Source organism: Giraffa tippelskirchi, chromosome 6 (genome assembly GCF_054371585.1).
Source record: "Giraffa tippelskirchi isolate mGirTip1 chromosome 6, T2T-mGirTip1v1.2.pri, whole genome shotgun sequence".
Lineage (NCBI taxonomy): Eukaryota > Metazoa > Chordata > Mammalia > Artiodactyla > Giraffidae > Giraffa > Giraffa tippelskirchi.
The window spans coordinates 87,361,043-87,368,429 of NC_137280.1; the positions used below are offsets into that span (position 1 = coordinate 87,361,043).

The 7,387-nt window shown below is 41.2% G+C and overlaps 1 pseudogene; it reads right to left on the reverse strand.

The window, feature by feature from the left end:
• Positions 1-5,243: 5,243 nt before the first annotated feature.
• LOC145510826 (olfactory receptor 7A10-like) lies at positions 5,244-6,163 on the reverse strand (annotated as a pseudogene).
• Positions 6,164-7,387: the final 1,224 nt, after the last annotated feature.

Genomic DNA, 7,387 nt, shown 5'->3' on the forward strand with positions numbered 1-7,387 from the left:
TGGTGACAAGTGTGATGAAGAAAACAGAAGCAGGTATAAAAGAAAGAGTGGAGAGCAGCCACTATTTTTTATTGGGTGTTCTGGCAAGACTGCAGTCAAGATGATGTTTCAAAAGAGACCTCAAGGAAGAGACAGCAGGGAAAATGAACTCATGTAGGGAAGTGTGTGCCTGGCAGAGGGGATGGCCCCTGCAAAGCTCCTGAGGAATGTACCTGTTTCAATCAGTCAAGTATAGGAAAGGAAGGCAGTGTTTGGTAGGGGAATAAGAAAGACAGAGGGTGATGAGAGATGATGTCAGAGAGTGTTGAGCAACAATGTGACCTTCCTGTTGAAGTAATTTCAAGCCACAGGTGTCTCTCCTCCACATCATGTACCATTGCACTTTATTAATCTGGTTGCAAAGACATCCCATGAATTGAAATGGATCTTTCCCCTCCCCCTCACCTGTTACCATCCATTGGTTGAGTTCTGGCCTCTGTATTATTAAGAGTCATCTTGAAAATATAAGCCCAGTTACTTCTGCACAGAAAAGAAACATTGTTTTCCTTGTTTGATTTTTTCTGTTTTTTTAATGCAGTTTATTAAATTTCTTTATGAGTATTATTATATATATTTTGCCAGACAGTTTACAGACCTCTGTTTCTTTAAAGGCATTCATACGAGCTGTATTAATTTCCTTGCAGTTTGTGCATGTTCAGTCATGTCTGACTTTTTGCAACCCCATAAACTGTAGCTTGCCAGGCTCCTCTGCCCATGGAATTTTCCAGGCAGGAATATTGGAGTGGTTTCCCATTTCCTACCCAGTGGTCTTCTGGATCCAGGCATTGAACCCATGTCGCCTGTGTTTCTTGCCTTGGCAGGTGGATTCTTTACCACAGTGCCACCTGGGAAGTCCTTTAAGTGGTTTCTTTTTCCCTTGAGTACTTGTGATCCTCATGGCCTTGCATCAGTGTGCATTAAAAGAAGTTGGTATCTCTTCCTGTCTTGGCATGGAAAGTCCTTCACCAGACAGCCTGTTATGTTTCTGGATGGGCCACATGGTTATGTCTTTTGGTCAGCTTCCTTCTGGAGTCCTAAAATGGGCAGGTCTTATGTCTGGGGAGATGAGTGATAAGGCCTGATGCTTGGGGCCCTGGGGATAGACCTGAACTTTGGGTTTGTAGGGGTTGATGAGGCGTCAGGGAACACTGGAATGGGCCTGGCAGTTGGGCTGCAAGAGCTGGCCTCATGCTGGGGTAGACCTAAAGCTCTGGTTAACAGGAGTCATGCTGACTTGGTGCTTAGATAAGCTTGGAGCCTAGGGTCTCAGCAATTATATGCTATCCTATTCTCAGGACCAGCCTACAGTTTGGGTCAAGGCAGGATGTCCTCAGGCATGGGGGCATGGAACATTGTTCTACGGAAGCCTCAGTCTGGGGAAGTCTGCCTGGAGCCTGAGGCTGCAGGGGGTGGCCAGGTGTATGGGTTACAATGAGGTCAGACAAACACTTCAGCTTCTTTCTGTCATGGGTGTCTGTCTCCATGCTTTGTTGCCCACTTGTGGAAATATAATGAGGATAACAGAAAAATGTCTTTACTGATTTTTTCTCTTATTGATGTACTGAAATCAACGGTCTGGAATCCTGACACGAAGGTATTGTTGTATACAGACAGTTATTCAAATTGATGTTTCTAGGGGTGGAAGAATGCTAGAAATTCCTATATACCTCATATCGAGAAGGGCATGGCAACCCACTCCAGTATTCTTGCCTGGAGAATCCCATGGACAGAGGAGATTGGCGGGCTACAGTCCATGGGGTCACAAAGAGTCAGACATGACTGAATGACTAACACACACACACACACACACACACACACACACACACACACACACTCACACACCATCATATACCATCTTACTGACATTACTCAGAGAAAATAAGTCTCCTCCATCTATCACCTGTATGTTTAAAATATGTGTTGTTTAATGTATATCATTATATTCTAATAGGGCTTCCCAGGTGGCATTAGTGGTAAAAGGATCCACCTGCTAATTCAGAAGCTTCAGGAGATGTGAATTCGATCCCTAGGTTGGGAAGATACCTTGGTGGAGGACATGGCTGCCCACTCCAGTATTCTTGCCGGGATAATCCCATGGACAGAGGAGACTGACGGGGTCACGAAGAGTTGGACATGACAGAGCATAGAGCATGATACTCTAATAAATTACTTAAAAGGAAAAAAATTAAATTTGATGTATTAATTAATTAAAAATTAATAAGTCAGATAATATTTAGAGTGAAGTATGGAATATAGGTCTTCTAACTGGGAAGAAAGCAAAGTGCTATATATGGATATAGGAATTGTGACATTAAGGTAAAGGGATTCATATTTCAGAAACTCATTTTTTCTGTAAATGGATAAACTGAGTATAGACAAGGAGTGAACTGACCATGAATGTGTTCAAGACAAAAGAACACAGGTCACACAGTTTCATGGATGAGCCTTAGAAACACAATGAAGAGACTTCTAGCTGAATACAGACTCATCAAGTGGCAAGCAGGGTTCAGGATCACTCCCCATCATACTGCCTCATTCAATAATAAAGCCATTATGATAACTTATGTGATTTTATGTTGGCTATGTCAGGAAGAAACAGCTAGAACTGGATGTGGAATAACAGACTGGTTCCAAATAGGAAAAGGAGTAGGTCAAGGCTGTATATTGTCACCCTGCTTATTTAAATCATATGCAGAGTACATCATGAGAAACGCTGGGCTGGAAGAAGCACAAGCTGGAATCAAGATTGCCAGGAGAAATATCAATAACCTCAGATATGCAGATGACACTACCCTTATGGCAGGAAGTGAAGAGGAATTAAAAAGCCTCTTGATGAAAGTGAAAGAGGAGAGTGAAAAGCTGGCTTAAAGCTCAACATTTAGAAAACTAAGATCATGGCATCTGGTCCCATCACTTCGTGGGAAATAGATGGGGAAACAGTGGAAACAGTGTCAGACTTTATTTTGGGGGGCTCCAAAATCACTGCAGATGGTGATTGCAGCAATGAAATTAAAAGACACTTACTCCTTGGAAGGAAAGTTATGACCACCCTAGACAGCATATTAGAGAGCAGAGACAATACTTTGCCAACAAAGTTCCGTCTAGTCAAGGCTATGGTTTTTCCAGTGGTCATGTATGGATGTGAGAGTTAGACTGTGAAGAAAGCTGAGCGCCGAAGAATTGATGCTTTTGAATTGTGGTGTTGGAGAAGATTATTGAGAGTCCCTTGGACTGCAGGAGATCCAACCAGTCCATCCTAAAGGACATCAGTCCTGGGTGTTCATTGGAAGGACTGATGTTGAAGCTGAAACTCCAATACTTTGGCCACTTCATGTGAAGAATTGACTCATTGGGAAAGACCATGATGCTGGGAAGGATTGGGGGCAGGAGGAGAAGGGGACGACAGAGGATGAAATGGCTGGATGGCATCACCGACTCGATGGACATGAGTTTGGATAAACTTCGGGAGTTGGTGATGGACAGGGAGGCCTGTTGTGCTGCTATTCATGGGATCACAAAGAGTCCCACACGACTGAGTGACTGAACTGAACTGTTATGCTGCAATAACTGATACAATAACCCAAAGGCACAGAACTGAGGGCAATGAAAATAATATACTTGATCTTAGACATTTATTCTGATATTTGAAGGTAGCATTTCTGCTTATATCATTATTTATGTTTATATCAAATCCCTGATAGCTCAGTTGGTAAAGAATCCGCCTGCAATTCCTGGGTCTGGAAGAGCCGCTGGGGAAGGGATAGTCTACCCACTTCAGTATTCTTGGACTTCACTTGTGGCTCAACTGGTGAAGAATCTGCCTGCAACGCGGGAGACCTGGATCCAATCCCTGGGTCGGGAAGATCCCCTGGAGAAGGGAAAGGCTACTTACTCCAGTATTCTGGCCTAGAGAATTCCATAGACTGTATGGTCCATGGGGTCGCAAAGGGTTGGACAGGACTGAGTGACTTTCACTTTCACAAGTAACAGAAGTAAAAAAAATGACTACCTGATAACCTTTCCAGCTACCTAGGAGAACTTGGAAGGACATGCAGGTTGTTGCAGAAACCGCTGACCCTGAATCACAGGACTAAGAAAGTTCACATTGTCTTGGGAATCATTTATGATAATAAAGATTGAAGAAATGTCCCTGTATAGGAGATATATATAGTAGATGATTGTGGTTATTCACTATCCCTTTAGTGTTCATAATGAAATTTAGAAAAGGATGAGTTATTTTATTTAGAGCAATAGAAAGAATCATGTTTGTATGCATCACTGGAAGATTTCAAGAAAAAAACAGTCAGTAATTCAATGAAAAACCTTAAGACATACCTTCCAAAACTTCACACCAAAGAATAAACCCCTTTAAACAGGTGACGTATATCTTACTTCAAAAAATAAATGTATATTTTGAAAATGAAATATTATGCAGAGTGATACAAAGTATAAGTTAAAGCTTGCTTCATCATATTCAAGGTCATATTAATGCAATGGTTTATTCAAATATATGTTTTCATGGAGACATCACTAGGAGACATGTTATTAGGTAAACAAAGTCAGGGGCTAGGGTTGGCACTGTGCATACAGGGAGTAAAGAGAAAAAGAATACCCACTCCAGTATTCTTGCTGGGTATTAGTTAATTAAAATTAATTAATGAAAACAAATGTTTAGCTAAAACACACTATATGTTAAATCTATATTATTATGAAAAACAACTGTTATTGATACACAAGCGGTTGTGCTCATATAGTGAAAAATGGTGGTCTCAGATTTTCCTCTCCTAAAAACTTATATGAATGACCTTGTTTTCTCAAATGTGTTCTTCTTTTCCCCCATAGGTTTAGTACAGCCTATGGTTATGCGTTTAGGAAAACTAACGGAAGATTGCATAGGATTATATATGTCGTTTGAGAAAAAAAAAATACTGAGAAATGCATATTGTCGCATGAGACAAATGAGATTCTCCAAATATTTAATACTCAAGATTGAGAATAAATTTGGAATATTTGGAAGACAAAAAAGGGAGAAAATGTTCAATATCAGAGAGAGAAGAAAGCTTAATAATGGTAGTTAAGTTTTTCAGATAAATGGAAGCCAAAGAAATAAAAATTCTGAGAAATAAATAAAAAGAACAAGTTCTGGCTTCAAAATATGATTCAAATAATCACAATTTATGGCTTTGAGGCTGTGAGCCCTGCAATTAACAGCACTTTTTCAACACCAAGATAATTATCTCTTTTATAATTTCCTTTGTAAATAATATTTTCAGAGCTCTTTTAATGTCATTATTCCTGAGACTGTAGATGAAAGGGTTCAGCATGGGTGTGACCACGGTGTACATCACCGAGGTGATTGCACTTGAATGTGAGCTGTGGGTATCAGCAGAAGCAATGTATACTCCTAGGACTGAACAGTAAAATAAGGAGACAACTGAGAGATGAGATGCACAGGTGGAAAATGCTTTATACTTCCCCTGAGCAGATGAGATTCCACATACAGAGGAGACTATCTGAGAGTAAGAGAAAAGAATGCACATGAATGAACCACCACCTATCAGCACTCCTGCAAAATACATCACCATGTCACATATGAAGGTGTCAGAACAGGCAAGTAGGACAACCTGACTGGTTTCACAGAAAAAGCAAGGGATTTCATTGTTTGTACAGAAGGACTACTGCACCACCATTAAGCTCTGTAGCAAGGAATACAGGAAACTCATAATGTGAGATGACAGAACCAGCAGACCACAGAGCCAGGGGTTCATGATGACCATGTAGTACAGGGGGTGACAGATGGCCACAAACCGGTCATAGGCCATCATGGTCAGGAGGGAGATGTCCAGTCCCCAAACGGTAAGAACAAGTACATCACAGTCAGGAGGAAGACTTCCAGTCCCCCAAACGGCAAGAAAAAGTACATCTGGATGATACAGCCTTCATAGCTTATGACTTTGCTGTGAGTCTGGATGTTCCACAGCATCTTTGGGATGGTGGTGGAGGTGAAGCAGATGTCTACAAAGGACAGGTTGGAGAGGAAGAAGTACATGGGAGTGTGGAGGTGGTGGTCTGAGCTGATGGCCAGGATGATGAGCAGGTTTCCAAACACAGTGATCAGGTACATGGAGAGGAAAAGCCCAAATATGAGGGGCTGCAGTCCTGGTTCCTTTGATAATCCCAGAAGAAGAAATCCTGAAACCTGTGTGTTAATACCAGTTCCATAAGGTAGATGTAATGACTAGAAAAGAAAAAAATAATATGACTAATTTGCATACAAATGGGCATTACTAACTAGGTGAAATATTACAATTAATTAACTATTATATATAAATATATATATATATAGCTTGCATATATTAAAGTTTTAAATTAAGCCATATACCAATGAAGAAGCCACTACCTAGCAGCACATGTATACATGGCTTAACTGCAAACTTACATGCATGCTAAAATGCTTCAGGTGTGTCTGATTCTTTGTGACCCTATGGATGGTAGACCACCAGGCTCCTCTGCCCATGGGATTCTCCAGGCAAGAATACCAGAGGGGGTTGCCCTCCAGGGGATCTTCCCGACCCAGGGATCGGATCTGTATCTCTTATGTCTCCTGCATTGGCAGACTGGTTCTTTAGAACTTGTGGTGCCATCTGGGAAGCTCAACTCATATATATATATATATATATATATATATGGAGAGAGAGATCTATATCTATATCTATATCTATATCTATATCTATATCTATATCTATATCTATATCTATATCTATGAAAGTGAAGTTGCTCAGTCGTGCCCGACTCCTTGCGACCCCATGGACTGCAGCCTACCAGTCTCCTCCGTCCATGGGATTTTTCTGGCAAGAATATTGGAGTGCGTTGCCATTTCCTTCTCCAGGGGATCTTCCCCACCTAGGGATCGAACCCAGGTCTTCCGCATTGTAGACAGACACTTTACCATCTGAGCCACCAGGGAAGTCAGGCTATGTATATGTATATCTATATCTATATCTATATCTATATCTATATCTATATCTATATCTATATCGAGAGAGAGAAAGAGAGAGAGTAACCCACTCCAGTATTCTTGCCTGAAAAATCCCATGGACAGAGTCTGGTGGGCTGCAGTCCAAAGGATTTCAGAAGAGTTAGACACAACTGAGCAACTAAGCGCACGCATACACGCACACACGCACACACACACACACACACACACGCAGAGTTTGAATCTCATCCCCTTAAAGGAGTCTTTGTGGCTTCCCTGTCTATGAATTCTTGTCTCATCTTTGTCCTACAAAAGATGACTCTTTGTCACTCTTTGTGACTCTTTGTCCTACAAAAGTCCTACAATCTAATC